We start from the raw sequence: 18977 nt of genomic DNA, 5'->3' as shown, positions 1-18977 counted from the left end.
AATTCACAAGGAAATGTACAAAATCAATATTTTATGCTACTTACTGTACCTATTCTTTATTACAAACCTATTCAGGAACAAGCATTAATAATTAAACTGACGGTGGGGTGCAGGGGAAAGGGAGGATGGGATGGGCATTGTGAAGTCAGACCTGCGAGTTCAAAAGCAATACTATTTCATTCATGTTTAAAGGGACTTTTTTGTTTCTGTAAGAGCAAGTGAAGCAGTTTTGAAACGGGGAAAACCGCTTTGATAGATTGAGTGTTCCAAAGTGCCAAGCGGCTGTCAACATAAATAGCAATAAAAAAGTATGAGAAATGTTTTAAACTGGAGTTTTCAAGGTTATGGCCCATAGTGATGATTTGAAGGTAGGCCTCTTTCATTCTTTCTTTCTTTCTTTCTTTCTTTCTTTCTTTCTTTCTTTCTTTCTTTCTTTCTTTCTTTCTTTCTTTCTTTCTTTCTTTCTTTCTTTCTTTCTTTCTTTCTTTCTTTCTTTCTTTCTTTCTTTCTTTCTGTCTTTCTTTCTTTCTTTCTTTCTTTCTCTCTCTCTCTTGGTCTTTCTTTCTTTCTTTCTCTCTCTCTTGGTCTCTCTTTCTCTATCTCTCTCACTCTCTCACTCTCTCTCTGCTGCACTCATTATGCAAGGGGAGTCAAGTGTGTGCTACAATGTCTGTGTGTGTGCGTGTGTGCATGCGTGCATGTGTATGTGTGTGTACCTGCATGCTTGCTTGTGTGTGTGTCCATGTGTATTCCTGCAGGTTGGTATGGCATGAGTGTAAGCACAATATAGAGTGGGTGTGGGTTTTTGCGTGTGAGTAAAACCCAATGCTTCTCAGTAATAGTTGAAATAGCAGAGCTTTGCCGTGCTTGGTCCAACACACCTGCTGTGTTGACTGTTACAGCACTTTGCTTTCCTTCATTCCTCTGTCCTTTCTTTTCTCTCTTTTTCCTTTTCTCTCTACTTCTCAGCATTTTACCTTCACGATATATTCTATCTCTATGGCTCTCTAACTTCTTTTCTAGCTTTTCACCATCCTGTCCTCTTTCTCTTACACTTCCCCAGATGCCACTTTAGAATATTGCGAGGCCCCCACAGTTTCTCCGGGTGTTGGTTCTTCTCATGGAACACTCTGTCTAACAACTGTGACCCGTTTCAGGAAGCTAGGCTTATGTCGCAGGCGAAGTAGTGTCATTTTATCAAAATGCGTGTTTTTGGCAGAAATGCCTTCTGGAACATGTGGACTTTACTGTGCCTTAATAACAAACTTGTAATCCATCTGTAAATACAAATAACATTGTTAAATTACAAGCCTAGTTGGTTTAGCCACAAAAAAGTTAGGAACCTTCCCGCTAGCCATGATTGACTGAGATAATGGATGGGCTGGACATGTCGGGAGATGATTTTGGATTCGTCTGCCATGTACCATGCTTCTGTCTATAACATGAGCTGTTCAGTAGGTGTTGACAGTCCTTTCTATTGCAGTGTTTTTGAAAGATGTAACGTTAGCCATCGAGAACTACAAAAGGTTTGCTAATTTTCTCAACAACATTGATGCCCTGAATTTAGCAGACGCTATCGACAGATCAGTTGGAAAAAGTTGTGATGGGCTACTTTGTACAAATGCCACGATTAGTGTGAACCGGAGTGATTGACACACAGCTGGTGAAGCAAGATGTACTGTAGCTACAAACAAAACTAAGTTAAATGGTTCCACTCTGCCGTGCAGCGTTCATCCATGTACATGGGCAAGAGTCTAGCTACATTTTCAGATATTATAAGTTTGTCAGAAAGTCATTTTCATTGCAAGTTAAAGCGTACTGTTAGCTCGCTAGAGAACGTTAGCTTGCTGACTCGCTAGCTAATGTTACGTGTATCTGTGAAGTAATATTATTTGAATCAGAAAACCATTTGCATTTATAGTTATAGCCTAATGTTAGCTAGCTAACATTGAACCTAGTTGGTTAGCTTTAGCGACCTGCAGATTCATACTACTGCTATGACAATGTTTGTACTGGTGGCAGTACTGTATGAGTTGGGACTATGCCGGTTCATTGTTTAGCTTGTTAGCTAAACAAAAGACTCCACTTCACCAGATGATTACATGACTCATCAAGTTAGCCAGGTGTGTCTGGGGGTGATTACGGCCATCTATTGTATTTCATGAACATGTGTACATGTCTAGACAATAGTGACCCATCCACTAAGCTAGATGTGGCTGAGGGGTGGTTATAGCATTTCTTTCACATGACCATTCAATTTAGACAAGTGTGTCTGGGTAAGTGGCATCTTATAATTATAAAATATGAATAAAATATTTTTATCTGGACACTTCCTGTTTTTTGATATTGCTACTATGCAAGTAGCCATTTCACTGTACCATTTACAGCTTCTGAATCATGTGCATGTGACAAATAAACATAGATTTTATTTGATATAGTGTGTGTTTACCAGAGGCGATAATGTGAAAAACAACATTACCTGCACCAAAGTCAGATTAGGATATAGGCCAAGGACTAGATAAAGTGTATTTTTACCTGGAGTTTTTCCTTATTGTAGGCTACTACTTTTACCACTTTTAGTCTTGAACTCTTTGGTTGTTTACTACACTACTCACTCTGTTTAGCACATGGCCTCACATGTGAATCCTTAAAGAGATGGGTGGGGCTAAGGCTTAAGAGGGTGTGAGCGATGTTGAATAGGTGTAGACAAAATAGGAGCTCTACAGTAAGTGTACCAAAACATTCAAGGGCCATTTTCTCAAAAGTGGGGTTACAAGTTTATTAACTTTCAAATAATAATTACTTTCCCTTTGTTCCTCAACTGCAGTGTATGATATACCATTCTCTAGCTCTGAGTCTCTACTTTTATCCAATGTAAAAAACAACATTTAAAATGTTGTTACATAGGACCGAATCCAGGTGATGGGTCACACAACTATGTTCTCTGCAGGTTATACAAACATAACACACATGCATAGATCTTCTCTCTGAGTGGGAACAATAATGGAGGAAATATGTTCTCTTCCACAATTTTGAGTTTGTGTCACTCACACATCCTTCCATCTCCCAGTCTCTGTCTCTCTCTATCTCCATATCTCCAAGTCTCTCTCTACCTCCATATATCCCAGTCTCTGTCTCTCTACCTCCAAATATCCCAGTCTCTGTCTCTCTACCTTCATATATCCCAGTATGTGTCTCTACCTCCATATCTCCCAGTCTGTCTCTCCATATCTCCCAGTCTCTCTCTATCTCCATATATCCCAGTCTCAGGCTCTCTCTACCTCCATATATCCCAGTCTCTGGCTCTCTACCTCCATATCTCCCAGTCTGTCTCTCTCTACCTCCATGTATCCCAGTCTCTGGCTCTCTCTAACTCCATATCTTCCAGTCTCTGTCTCTCTCTACCTCCATATATCCATTTTCCCTCTCTCAAACAAAGTCAAGGCCCGACGATTCTCTCTTCTATGATAACACTGCATCCTCTCCCAATCTCCTCCCCTACTACCCATCTCATTCTCTTTCTTGCTCTTTCGCTCTCTCGCTCTCTCACTCTCTCGCTCTCCTCCCCCTCTCCTTTGTCTGTCTTTCTCCCAGTGGAGGTTTAGAGGTGGATCCAGGGCCCCAGGCTCTAATTGCTGGTGAATGGAGTGTTTTCATGGGATGTTAGGCAGTGCCCTCCCCTAGATTAGCACGCTTACACACACACACACACACACACACACACACACACACACACACACACACACACACACACACACACACACACACACACACACACACACACACACACACACACACACACACACACACAGAGAAATAGAGAGAGAGAGAGAGAGAGAGAGAGAGAGAGAGAGAGAGAGAGAGAGAGAGAGAGAGAGAGAGAGAGAGAGAGAGAGAGAGAGGGCCAACCCCTGGATTACTGCATTCACTCATGGGGAGAAGAGGCTGATTTGAACTGACAGCCACACTACATCCCAATGGAAAGGACCTGCTGGATTCACACACACGTATACATACTCACACACGCACACACATAAGCATGTGAATACACATGCACACTCACAAACTTGCAAATACACAAACAATTGTATACACACGCACATTGCACACAAACACACACACACATACACACATAAACTCACTCGCACACACGCCAGTCTCCCCAGTGGAGTCCTTGCGCTGCAGCAGACATATGGAGAGAATCATGTGTTAACAGGGCGTACTGATTAACACATCTGGATGGTGGGGGAGAGAGGGAGGGAAACGGAGAGAGAGAGGGGAAGAGGGAGAGGGAGCAGCAGGGAGGGGAGAGAAAAGGAGATAAGGGTGGGTAGAGTGGGAGGGAGGAAGAGAGAAGGAGAGAAGAGGGAGGGGACACTGGGAGGATGGGAAGGAGGAGGAGAAGGAACATGTACATACACCCACCGTCCCAGGACTGTCTGGCAAAATACTCACAGCCTCATTTAGACTGGTGGAAACTGTGTTCTTACCATCAATACTTTGAGATGAAAGAGTGAGTGAGAGCAACAGATGGAGAAAGAGAATGGTAATTCTGGACAGTGAGACAGAGAGATAGATGTAAGAGGGGAAAGAGAGAGAGAGAGAGAGAGAGAGAGAGCGGGTGGGAGAGGGAGAGGGAGAGAGCGAGAGAGAGAGAGAGAGAGAGAGAGAGAGGGGGTGGGGGGGGGAGGGAGGGAGATGGAGAGTGAGAGAAGGAAGCAGATAGATTTAAAAGGGTAGATAGAGAGATAGAGTCCCTGTCTCCTCTCCCTCAGGCCCTCCTCTGTGTTGTGTGTGTTCATGTCAGAGGCAGTGGGCTGTGCCATGGCACCATGTTACCATATGCTCTCCACAATCCACTGAGACACACACACAGAGCAGCCACACACACAGACACACAGAAACACATGCACACACAGACATACACACAGACAGACAGAAACAAACACGTAAACATGCATCCATGCACAAGTATAGAGCCATTCCAGACACAAAGAATAATAATAAATAAAGACAAATTATATTATTCAAGAAAACGTTTAAAGAAGCCAAGAAAATATGGACAAGTTCATCTCCATCCAAACCAAGGGGATGGAGGCAAATGTATTGTTGGCAGCTTGTGGTTCTGACTGTGTTTCAAACCTCATGACCCTATATGAGAGAGAGAAACAGACAGACAAAGAGACAGAGAGGAACAGAAAGAGGGAAAACAGATAGACAGAGACAGATAGAAGCAGAAAGACAGAGAGAGAGACAGACAGATAGAGACACAAAGAGACAAAAACAGAGAGAGAGAAACAAAGAAACAGAGAAGCAGAGAGATAAAGAGACACTGAATGTTTCTCAGACCAACCGAGTCTTCACCATGTATTTCCTGTAATCCACCACTATGCCATCATATCATGGGAAAGTAATGCCAATCCTGAGTCAACAGTTTTATTCAAACGCTCACTCAACGTTATCATGCTATGATTCTGCTGACGAGCATTCCTGATGCTCTCAACTTACAGCTGTCCCTGAATTCCCATGGGAGACATGACTGACAGATAGACTTCCTCAACTCAATATGTCAGGAAAACGCAACATCATTGCAAGATCTTTGTCAAACATTGTAACAGCATAAATGCAACAACTAGACCACGAATCCTCTTCTCAGTTATTGTTGAACATGTAGACAGTGGCATTAAATGCTGTAGGTCATAAGACAGAAACTGCTATGTGCTGTCTCAGGGACTGAGCTATGGACTGATCATTATCAGTATTCATGTTTGTTTTTCCGTGGTTTATGACAGGAGTCAGCAACTGCCAAAACCGGCCCACAAGTTATTTTTTGTTGGCCCCCATCCCTACTCTAATTGGAGTGAAATAACGGACAACAATATTCTACTGCTACTTACAGCTATTTCGCTCACATCTACAGTACCTGTAGTTAAATCGTTATACATATATTCCTCATTCCCTCTTCCTCAGGATATTCATCCACAGCAGCCAATCCACCATTCATTCTGATCTTAACTCCAACCCTCTGATGTCCACAGATTAACCTATCTTTCCCAATATAATGGCATATTGCTCTTTCCTTCTGCAGTACATCACTCCATTTTACTTTGATGTCTTCTGACGATATAGCCCTGAAAATAAATACTTTGCTCGAGAGTATAATGATATTTCCCATTGACTGATCATGGTTTGTCAGATCCCTTAACAATAGAGTTTGCAGGTCAATCTGAACCCTGATATTATGACATAACAACCATTCCTGGACCTGACTCAGAAAGCGAGCCACCGATGGACAGTACCAGAAAATATGTTCTATAGATTCTGTTTCCAGGTGGCAGAGTCTGCACAAGGTTGACTGTTCAATGCCCCATATATTGAGCATTCTTTTTTCAAGTATTTTACATAATAGCTTAAATTGAAACGAACGGATTGATGTGTCAACTGTTGTTTTATACACTGAATATACCAAACATTAGGAACACATTCCTAATATTGAGCCATTTGGAAGACCCATTTTCGACCAAGATTTAACATCCTGACTGATGTCTTGAGATGTTGCTTCAATATATCCACATCATTTTCCTGCCTCATGATGCAATCTATTTTGTGAAGTGCACCAGTCCCTCCTGCAGCAAAGCACCCCCACAACATGATGCTGCCACCCCCGTGCTTCACGGATGGGATGGTGTTCTTCGGCTTGCAAGCCTCCCCCTTTTTCCTCCAAACATAACGATGGTCATTATGGCCAAACAGTTCTATTTTTCTTTCATCAGACCAGAGGACATTTCTCCAAAAAGTTCGATCTTTGTCCCCATGTGTAGTAGCAAACTGTAGTCTGGCTTTTTTATGGTGGTTTTGGAGCAGTGGCTTCTTCCTTGCTGAGCGGCCTTTCAGGTTATGTCGATATAGGACTCATTTTACTGTGGATATAGATACTTTTGTACCTGTTTCCTCCAGCATCTTCACAAGGTCCTTTGCTGTTGTTCTGGGATTGATTTGCACTTTTCGCACCAAAGTACGTTAATCTCTAGGAGACAGAACGTGTCTCCTTCCTGAGCGGTACGACGGCTACGTGGTCCCATGGTGTTTATACTTTCATACTATTGTTTGTACAGATGGACATCATACCTTCAGGCGTTTGGAAATTGCTCCCAAGGATGAACCAGACCTGTGGAGGGCCACATTTATTTTTACTGAGGTCTTTGCTGATTTCTATTGATTTTCCCATGATGTCAAGCAAAGAGGCACTGAGTTTGAAGGTATGCCTTGAAATACATCCACAGTTACACCTCCAATTGACTCAAATTATGTCAATTAGCCTATCAGAAGTTTCTAAAGCTATGATATAATTTTCAGGATTTTTCCAAGCTGTTTAAAGGCACAGTCAACTTAGTGTATGTAAACTTCTATCCCACTGGAATTGTGATACAGTGAATTTTAAGTGAAATAATCTGTCTGTAAACAATTGTTGGAAAAATGACTTGTGTCATGCACATAGAAGACGTCCTAACCGACTTGCCAAAACTATAGTTTGTTAACAAGACATTTGTGGAGTGGTTGAAAAATTAGTTTTAATGACTCCAACCTAAGTCTATGTAAACTTCCAACTTCAACTGTGGGTGCAGGATTGAGTAATCGGGTGGTAGCCTTCTAGTGATGACTATTTAACAGTCTGATGGCCTTGCGATAGAAGCTGCTTTTCACCTTCTCCACAGCGATCTCATCCATGTGGATTGGGGTGTGCTCCCTCTGTTGTCTCCTGAAGTCCACAATCAGCTCCTTAGTTTTTTTGACGTTGAGGGAGAGGTTATTTTCCTGGCACCACTCCGCCTGGACCCTCACCTCCTCCCTGTAGGCTGTCATTGTTGGTAATCAGGCTTACAACTATTGTGTCGTCTGCAAACTTGATGATTGAGTTGAAGGTGTGCATGGCCACACAGTCATGGGTGAACAGAGAGTACAGAAGTGGGCTGAGCACACACCCTTGTGTTGAGGATCAGCATAGTGGAGGTGTTGTTTCCTACCTTCACCACCTGGTGGCGGCCCGTCAGGAAGTCCAGGACCCAGTTGCACAGGGCAAGGTTCAAACCCAAGACCCCGAGCTTAACGTCTATGGGCTAGGTGGCCAGTGAAATATCAGGGCGAAAAATTCAAAAACAACAAAATGTCATAATTCAACTTTCTCAAACATACAACTATTTTACACCATTTTAAAGATACACTTCTTGTTAACCTGTTGGGGCTAGTGGGCAGTATTTGCACGGCTGGATAAAAAACGCACCCGATTTAAACTGGTTACTACTCTTGCCCAGAAACGAGAATATGCATATAATTAGTCGATTTGGATAGAAAACACTCTAATTTTTCTAAAACTGTTTGAATGGTGTCTGTGAGTATAACAGAACTCATATGGCAGGCCAAAACCTGAGAAAAGTCCATACAAGAAGTGCCCTGTCTGACAATTTCTTGTCCTTCTGTTGCATCTCTATCAAAAATACAGCATCTCTGCTGTAATGTGACATTTTCTAAGGCTTCCATTGGCTCTCAGAAAGTGGAATGACGTGTCTCCTGTCTCTGGGCGAAGAACAGCAGGAGATTTTGTGAGTGGTCAGGCTGGCAACAGTGACACTGGAGATGCGCGTTCATGAGAATTCTCAATTTCTTTCTTTCAGCCTTTGAATGAATTCAACGTCGCCCGGTTGGAATATTATTGCTATTTTACAAGAAAAATAGCATAAAAATTGATTTTAAACAGCGTTTGACATGCTTCGAAATACGGTAATGGAATATTTTGAAATTCTTTGTCACAAAATGCGCTTGCGCGTCACCCTTCGGATAGAGACCTGAACGTATGAACAAAACGGAGCTATTTGAATATAACTATGGATTATTTGGAACCAAAACAACATTTGTTGTTGAAGTAGAAGTCCTGGGAGTGCATTCTGACGAATAACAGCAAAGGTAATCCAATTTTTCTTATATTAATTCTGAGTTTAGTGAGCGCCAAACTTGTGGTTAGATTAACGAGAGTCTTAACGAGAGTCTTGTCTTTAAAATGGTGTAAAATAGTCATATGTTTGAGAAATTGAAGTTATAGCATTTTTGAGGTATTTGTATTTCGCGCCACGCGATTCCACTGGCTGTTGACTAGGTGGGACGCAAGCATCCCACCTAGCCCAGGGAAGTTAATCTAACCACATTGTCCGATTTCAAAAAGGCTTTACAGCGAAAGCAAAACATTAAATTATGTTAGGAGAGTACATAGACAAAAATAATCACACAGCCATTTTCCAAGCAAGGACATGTCAATAAAACCCAAAAAACAGCGAATTGAAGCACTAACCTTTGACGATCTTCATCAGATGAAACTCCTAGGACATCATGTTACACAATACATGTATGTTTTGTTCGATAAAGTTCATATTTATATACAAAAACAGCATTTTACATTGGCACGTGATATTCAGAAAATGTATTCCTACCAAAACGTCCGGTGAATGTGTACATCAATTTACAAAAATACTCGTCATAAACATTGACAAAATACATAACAATTATTTTAAGAATTATAGATAGACTACTCCTTTAAGCAACCGCTGTGTCAGATTTTAAAATAGCTTTACGGAGAAAGCACATTTTTCAATATTCTGAGTACATAGCTCAGCCATCACGGCGAGCTATTCAGACACCCGTCAAATTCGGGGCAACCTAAACTCAGAATTCGTATTAGAAATATTTTATTACCTTTGCTGATCTTCATCAGAATGCACTCCCAGGACTGCTACTTCCACAAGAAATGTTGTTTTTGTTCCAAATCATCCATATTTATGTCCAAATACCTCCGTTCTGTTCGTGTGTACAGATCACTTATCCAAAGGCATAACGCGCGAGTGCGGAACGAGAGACGAAAAGTCAAAATGTTCCATTACCGTACTTAGAAGCATGTCAAATGCTGTTTAAAATCAGTCTTTATGGTATTTTTTATGTTAAATTGCGATAATATTCCAACTGGACAATAGCATATTCATTGAAGAAGAAAAAGAAGGAGGAGAGCGCTAGCGGGACCGAGCATATCCAATCCCTTTGTTGCCAGGCAGACCACTCAGTAACTGAGCTCCTATACTCTGCCCAGTGACAGGAAAATGCTCAACCCACTTTCTGAAGGCTTTAGACAGCCAATGGAAGCCTTAGGAAGTGCAACGTCCCCCACAGACACTGGAGCTTCGATAGAGAATCAAAAGAAGAACTACAATTCTTAGACTTTTCACTTCCTGCTTGGATGTTTCTCAGGTTTTGGCCTGCCATATGAGTTATGTTATACTCACAGACACCATTCAAACAGTTTTCGAAACTTCAGAGTGTTTTCTATCCAAATCTACTAATATTATGCATATTCTAGTTTCTGGTCCAGAGTAGTAACCTGTTTAAATTGGGTACGTTTTTCATCCGGCCGTGAAAATACTGCCCCCTAGCCCAGACAGGTTAATGATGAGCTTGGAGTGTACTATGGTGTTGAAGGCTGAGCTATAGTCAATGAACAGCATTCTTACATAGGTATTCTGCATGTCCAGATGAGATAAGGCAGTGTGCAGTGTGATGGCTATTGCATCGTCTGTGGATCTATTGGGGCAGTATGCAAATTCAAGTGGGTCTAGGGTGTCAGGTAAGGTGGAGGGATATGATCCTTAACTAGCCTCTCAAAGCACTTCATGATGACAGAAGTGAGTGCTACAGGGCAATAGTCATTTAGTTCAGTTTCCTTTGCTTTCTTGGGTACAAGAACAATGGTGGACATCTTGAAGCAAGTGGGGACAGCAGACTGGGACAGGGAGAGATTGAATATGTCCGTAAACACTCCAGCCAGCTGGTCTGCATATGTTCTGAGTACACGTCCTGGTAATCCATCTGGCCCTGCGGCTTTGTGAATGTTGACCTGTTTAAAGGTCCTGCTCACAGCGGTTACAGAGTTCATGATCACACAGTTGTCCAGAACAGCTGGTGCTTTCTTGCATGCTTCAGTGTTGTTTGCCTCGAAGTATTAAAGGCATTTACCTCGTCTGGTAGACTTGCGTCACAGTGCAGCTCACGGCTGGGTTTGCCTTTGTAGTCCGTAACAATTTTCAAGCCCTGCCACATCCGACGAGCTTCAGAGCTGATGTAGTAGGATTCAAACTTAGTCCTGTATTGACGCTTTGCCTGTTTGATGGTTCATCTGAGGGCATAGCAGTTTTTTTATAAGCGTCCAAATTAGTGTCCCACTCCTTGAAAGCGGCAGCTCTAGCCTTTAGCTCAGTGCAGATGTTGCCTGTAATCCATGGCATCTGGTTGGGATATGTACAGTGGCAAGAAAAAGTATGTGAACCCTTTGGAAATACCTGGATTTCTGCATAAATTGGTCATACAATTTGATTTGATCTTCATCTAGGAAACAACAATAGACAAACACAGTCTGCTTAAACTAATAACCCACAAACAATTTTACGTTTTCATGTCTTTATTGAACACACCGTGTACACATTCATAGTGCAGGGTGGAAAAAGTATGTGAACCCTTGGATTTAATAACTGGTTGACCCTCCTTTGGCAGCAATAACCTCAACCAAACGTTTTCGGATCAGACCTGCACAACGGTCAGGAGGAATTTTGGACCATTCCTCTTTACAAAACTGTTTCAGTTCAACAATATTCTTCAGATGTCTGGAGTGATCTGCTCTCTTGAGGTCATGCCACAGCATCTCAACCGGGTTGAGGTCAGAACTCTGACTGGGCCACTCCAGAACGCATATTTTCTTCTGTTGAAGACATTCTGTTGTTGATATACTTATGTGTTTTTGGTCGTTGTCCTGTTGAATCACCCAACTTCTGTTGAGCTTCAATTGACGGACAGATGGTCTTACATTCTCCTGCAAAATGTCTTGATAAACTTGGGAATTCCTTTTTCCGTTGATGTTAGCAAGCTGTCCAGGCCCTGAGGCAGCAAAGCAGCCCCAAACCATGATGCTCCCTCCACCATACTTTACAGTTGGGATGAGGTTTTGATGTTGGTGTGCTGTGCCTTTTTTTCTCCACACAGTGCTGTGTGTTCCTTCCAAACAATCTGTCCACAGAATATTTTACCAGTTGTTCTGTGGAACATCCAGGTGCACTTTTGCAAACTTCAGATGTGCAGCAATGCTTTTTTTGGACAGCAGTGGCTTCTTCCGTGATGTCCTCCCATGAACACCATTCTTGTTTAGTGTTTTACGTATCGTGGACTCGTCAACAGAGATGTTAGAATGTTCCAGAGATTTCTGTAAGTCTTTAGCTTAACCTCAGAGCATTCTGCTCTGTGCTCTTGCAGTCATCTTTGCAGGACAGCCACTCCTAGGGAAAGTAGCAACAGTGCTGAACTTTCTCCATTTATAGACTATTTGTCTTACCGTGGACTGATGAACATCATGACTTTTAGAGATACTTTTGTAACACTTTCCAGCTTTTTTGCAAGTCAGCAATTCTTAATCTTAGGTCTTCTGAGATCTCTTTTGTTTGAGGCATGGTTCACATCAGGCAATGCTTCTTGTGAATAGCAAACTCAAATTTTGTAAGTGTTTTTTATTTATAGGGCAAGGCAGCTCTAACCAACATCTCCAATCTCATCTCATTGATTGGACTCCAGGTTAGCTGAGTCCTGACTCCAATTAGCTTTTGGAGAAGTTTTTAACTTAGGGATTCACATACTTTTTCCAACCTACACTGTGAATGTTTAAATATGTATTCAATATAGACAAGAAAAATACAATACTTTTTGTATTATTAGTTTTATTGTCAATTGTTGTGACTTAAATGAAGATCAGATCAAAATTGAAGACCAATTTAGGCAAAAATCCAGGTTATTCCAAAGGGTTCACATACTTTTTCTTGCCACTGTACGTATGGTCACCGTGAGGATGATGTCATCGATGCACTTATTGATGAAGCCGGTGACTGATGTGGTATACTCCTCAATGCCATTGGATTAATCCTGGAACATTTTCCAGTCTGTGCTAGCAAAACTGTAGAATCCGCGTCATCTGACCACCTCCGTATTGAGCAAGTCACTGGTACTTACTTCATTAGTTTTTTCTTGTAAGCAGGAATCAGGAAGATAGAATTAATGGAGGGCAAGGGAGAGCTTTGAATGTGTCTCTTTGTCTGGAATAAAGGTGGTCTAGAGGTTTTTTTCCTCTGGTTACACATGCTGGTAGAAATGAGGTAAAACGGATTTAAGTTTGCATGTATTAAAGTCTCGACAAAACAGTATATCCTTTGCGTTGGACTCATTAAAGAAAAAATCTTTGTCTAGTTCGAGGTGAGTGTCACGGCTGTTTAAAGGATCGGACCAAGGCGCACCGTGTTTGTAGTTCCACATCTTTATTAAACCGTGAAACTAAATGCAATACACCAAATACTTGAAATAACAAAAAAACGTGATGCAGAGAGAAAACACACTACTCAAAATTAACAACCCACAAAACCAAATGGCAAAACCCCCTACATAAATATGATCTCCAATTAGAGACGAGAACCGGCTGCCTCTAATTGGAGATCATCCCAACAACCCCAACATAGAAATAGAAACCTAGAAAAACCTAGAAACAGAAAATACGAAAACCACCCAAAAACACCCCCTGTCACGCCCTGACCACTCTACTATAGAAAATGACATCTTACAAGGGTCAGGACGTGACTGTGAGTAATCACTGTTCCGATGTCCAGAAGCTCTTTTCGGTCATAAGAGATGGTAGCAGCAACATTATGTACAACATGAGTTACAAACAATGTGAATAAAACAAACAAAATAGCAAAGTTTGTTAGGAGCCGATAAAACGGCAGCCATACCCTCCGGCACCATTACAGAAAGGGTCAGGTCTTTTTCAGGTCTCTTCAGGTCTCTGAGAGTTGTTATGTGCCATTTGGCAAACTCCAAGTGAGCTGCCATGTGCCTTTTACTGAGAAGTGGCTTCCGTCTGGCCACTCTACTATAAAGGCCTAATTGGTGGAAAGCTGCAGAAATGGTTATCCTTCATTAAGGTTCTCCCATCTCCACAGAGGTACTCTATAGCTTGGTCATAGTGACCATCGGGTTCTTGGTCACCTCCCTGACCAAGGCCCTTTTCCCCCCGATTGCTCAGTTTGGCCGGGCGGCCAGCTGTAGGAAGTCTTGGTGGTTCCAAACTTTTCTATTGAGGAATGATGGAGGCCACTGTGTTCTTGGGGACCTTCAATGCTGCAGACATTTTTTGGTACCCTTCCCCAGATCTGTGCCTCAACACAGCCTGTCTCAGAGCTCTGTGGACAATTCCTTCGTCCTAATGGTTTGGTTTTTGGTCTGACATGCACTGTCAACTGTGGGACCTTATATAGACAGGTGTGTGCCTTTCCAAATCATGTCCAATCAATTGAATTTACCACAGGTGGAAACAGAATGCACCTGAGCTCAATTTCGAGTCTCATAGAAAAGGGTCTGAAAACGTATGTAAATAAAGTATTTTTGGAGGGGTTTCTATACATTTGCGAACATTCTAAAAACCTGTTTTTGTTTTGTCATTATGGGGTATTGCGTGTAGATTGCTCATGATTTTTTTGTATTTAATCCATTTCAGAATAAGGCTGTAAAAATCTGGAAAAAGTAAAGGGGTCTGAGTACTTTCCAACGGTACTGTATGCATTCGCACATCAAGTTTTCTCAAGAGTTGGGAAAAACTGAACATCTGAGCTTCTGGTTGTTTGTGAGGGAAGCCTGGGGATAGTGTGTGTATGTATCCCACTTCTGTTGCTAAGGTGTAATCATGTTAGGGACAGTATAGGATGAATCACAATAATTGTTTTTTAAATAACAGTATAAAATACAATATAGGTGAGGCTGTTAATCTGCTTCTGTTCTGTAGGTGGCACTGTGTGCTCTTTTTAAAGGAAGGGTCCCATTCTCTCAAAGACCCTAGAATCGAGGTGGACAGGGGTGGTCTGCCAGTCATTGGGACAACAATCCAATATGGGATGGGGGAATAAGCAGGTGGAATAGTTGAAAACAATTGGAGGTTTAACTCAGTAGCAGTGCAAATATCATAGTACAGCTATATGGACACTCAATCATCATGGTCATTTTTTATGCTAAGTTTAAAAACATAAATTATGATAAATAGAATTGAATCTTGTATCTCATTACGGTAAATTGTGAAATAAGTATAGTCAGTTATAATTGTAATGGCTTAGCAGATAATAAGAAAAGATGATCAGCATTTACCTGGCTAAAAGAGAAGGAATATAATATCTATTGTTTCCAGGAAAAAAGACTGGGGAGGTGAAATATACACGATTTATACAGACACTTCAGAATAAACTTATTTTTGATCTGTTGTTCCATATAGTGAATTTGTTATGCAATGTGTTTGTATGTCCTAATAGCAGTAAGTACTAAAATAATGTTTCATCAAGTAATTTTTTTATATTTTGGGGGGATACTTCAAGGGGTCTTCAAATTCAAAATCAAACAGCAAAATTAACCTTGGTATCCTTCTTAAAACAATTCCATATAGCTTCATGAAACTTGAGACATCTTTGACATTGTATTGTGTGACAAAAGGGCACATTTTAGAAAAGCCTTTTATTGTCCCCAGGACAAGGTGCACCTGTGTAATGATCATGCTGTTTAATCAGCTTCTTTATATGCCATACCTGTCAGGTAGATGGATTATCTTGGCAAAGGAGAAATGCTTACTAACAGGGATGGAAACAAATTTGTGCACAAAATTTGAGAGAAATAAGCTTTTTATGCGTATGGACATTTCTTCAATCTTAATTTCAGCTCATGAAACATGGCACCAACACTTTACATGTTGCGTTTCTATTTTTAGAAATATATATTCCGGACTCTGACATTGCTTATTGTAAAATGTATATATTTATTACATTTTTGGGGATTTCAGTGTGTTGTTAGGTATTACTGCATTGTTGGAGCTAGGAACATAAGCATTTTGCATCACCCACAATAAAACCTGCATAATACACTATATATACAATTGTATGTGGACACCCCTTCAAATTAGTGGCTTCGGGCTATTTCAGCCACGCCCGTTGCTGACAGGTGTATAAAATCGAGCAAACAGCAATGCATTCTCCATAGACAAACATTGCCTGTAGTTCGTCAAATTTCTGCCATCCTGGAGCTTCCCCAGTCAACTGCAATGCTGTTATTGTGAAGTGGAAACGTCTTGGAGCAACAACGGCTTAGCCACGAAGTGGTAGGCCCTACAAGCACACAGAACGGGACCGCCGAGTGCCGAAGTGTGCAGCGCTTAAAAATCATCTGTCCTCGGTTGCAACACTCACTACCGAATTCCAAACTGCCCCTGGAAGCAAGGTCAGCACAATAACTGTTCATTGGGCGCTTCATGAAATGGGTTTCCATGGCACAGAAGCCTAAGATCACCATGTGAAATGCTAAGTCTCGGCTGGAGTGGTGTAAAGCTCGCCATCATTGGACTCTGAAGTAGTGGAAACGCGTTCTCTGGAGTGATGGATCTGGGTTTGGCGGATGTCAGGAGAACTCTATCTGCTCTAATGCATAGTGCCTACTGGAAAGTTTGGTGGAGGGGGAATAATGGTCTGGGGCTGCTTTTCATGGTTCGAGCAAGGCCCCTTAGTTCCAGTAAAATGAAATCAACTCTACAGCATACCATGATATTCTAGACAATTCCGTGTGTCCAACTTTGTGGTAACAGTTTGGGGAAGGCCCTTTCCTATTTTACCATGACATTGCCCCCATGCACAAAGCGAGATCCATACAGAATTGGTTTGTCGAGATCGGTGTGGAAGAACTTGACTAGCCTGCACAGAGCCCTGACCTTAACTCCATTGAACACCTTTGAGATGAATTAAACGTAGACTGCAAGCCAGGCCTAATCGCCCAACATCAGTGCCCAACCTCACCAATACTCTTATGCCTGAATGGAAGCAAGTCCCCGCAACAATGTTCCAACATCTAGTGGAAAGCCTTCCCAGAAGAGTGGAGGCTGTTATAGCTGCAAAGGGGGGCCCAACTCCATATTAATGCGGATGATTTTGGAATGAGATGTTCGATGAGCATGTGGTGTACTTCTCCCATGGGCAAAGAAACTGAAAAGGGTTGATGATATTAATGAATAATAATGTTTATCTGAATGTGCAAATTGTCCAAACAGATCCGCAAGGTAGATGGATTCTTATAAATATGTTATTGTACCATAAACAGATTTGTCTCATTAATCTATATGGTCCAAATAATGATGATCCACACTTCTTTGAAAATATATATAATAATTTTCAAGCCTACAAGCAATACAAAAGAGGTAGGAGATTATAATTAAGTGATATTGCCAGAGAAGCCGGTGTTTGGAGGATATATAGGAATGGGTGTTGCTAGGCCCAAGACAAAGTCACAAGGCAAACTATCACCCTCATGCACTTAAGGAAATCACAAATATCATGGACAAATTGGAACTAGTGGATATATGGAGGCTTCAATATCCTGACCTAGTGGGATATGCAGTCGTGGCCAAAAGTTTTGAGAATGAGACAAATATTAATTTTCACAAAGTCTGCTGCCTCAGTTTGTATGATGGCAATTTGCATATACTCCAGAATGTTATGAAGAGTGATCAGATGAATTGCAATTAATTGCAATGTCCCTCTTTGCCATGCAAATTAACTGAATCCCCAAAAGACATTTGCACTGCATTTCAGCCCTGCCACAAAAGGACCAGCTGACATCATGTCAGTGATTCTCTCGTTAACACAGGTGTGAGTGTTGATGAGGACAAGGCTGGAGATCCCTCCGTCATGCTGATTGAGTTTGAATAACAGACTGGAAGCTTCAAAAGGAGGGTGGTGCTTGGAATCATTGTTCTTCCTCTGTCAACCATGGTTACCTGCAAGGAAACAAGTGCCGTCATCATTGCTTTGCACAAAAAGGGCTTCACAGGCAAGGACATTGCTGCCAGTAAGATTGCACCTAAATCAACCATTTATCGGCTCATCAAGAACTTCAAGGAGAGCGGTTCAATTGTTGTGAAGAAGGCTTCAGGGCGCCCAAGAAAGTCCAGCAAGCACCAGGACGTCTCCTAAAGTTGATTCAGCTGTGGGATTGGGGCACCATCAGTACAGAGCTTGCTCAGGAATGGCAGCAGGTAGGTGTGAGTGCATCTGCACGCACAGTGAGGCAAAGACTTTTGGAGGATGACCAGGTGTCAAGAAGGTCAGCAAAGAAGCCACTTCTCTCCAGGAAAAACATCAGGGACAGACTGATATTCTGAAAAAGGTACAGCGATTGGGCTGCTGAGGACTGGGGTAAAGTCATTTTCTCTGATGAATCCCCTTTCCGATTGTTTGTGGCATCCAGAACAAAGCTTGTCCGGAGAAGACAAGGTGAGCGCTACCATCAGTCCTGTGTCATGCCAACAGTAAAGCATCCTGAAACCATTCATGTGTGGGGTTGCTTCTCAGCCAAGGGAGTGGGCTCACTCACAATTTTGCCTAAGAACACAGCCATGAATAAAGAATGGCACCAACACATCCTCCGAGAGCAACTTCTCCCAACCATCCAGGAACAGTTTGGTGACGAACAACGCCTTTTCCAGCATGACGGAGCACTTTGCCATAAGGCAAAAGTGATAACTAAGTGGCTCAGGGAACAAAACATGGATATTTCTGGGTCCATGGCCAGGAAACTACCCAGACCTTAATCCTATTGAGAACTTGTCGTCAATCCTCAAGAGGCGGGTGGACAAACAAAACCCCACAAATTCTGACAAACTCCAAGCATTGATTATACAAGAATGGGCTGCCATCAGTCAGGATGTGGCCCAGAAGTTAATTGACAGAGGTCTTGAAAAAGAAGGGTCAACACTGCAAATATTGACTCTTTGCATCAACTTCATGTAATTGTCAATAAAAAATGTTGACACTTATGAAATGTTTGTAATT

Source organism: Salmo salar, chromosome ssa13 (genome assembly GCF_905237065.1).
Source record: "Salmo salar chromosome ssa13, Ssal_v3.1, whole genome shotgun sequence".
Classification (NCBI taxonomy): Eukaryota; Metazoa; Chordata; class Actinopteri; order Salmoniformes; family Salmonidae; genus Salmo; species Salmo salar.
Note: the sequence above shows the minus strand (reverse complement) of the source record.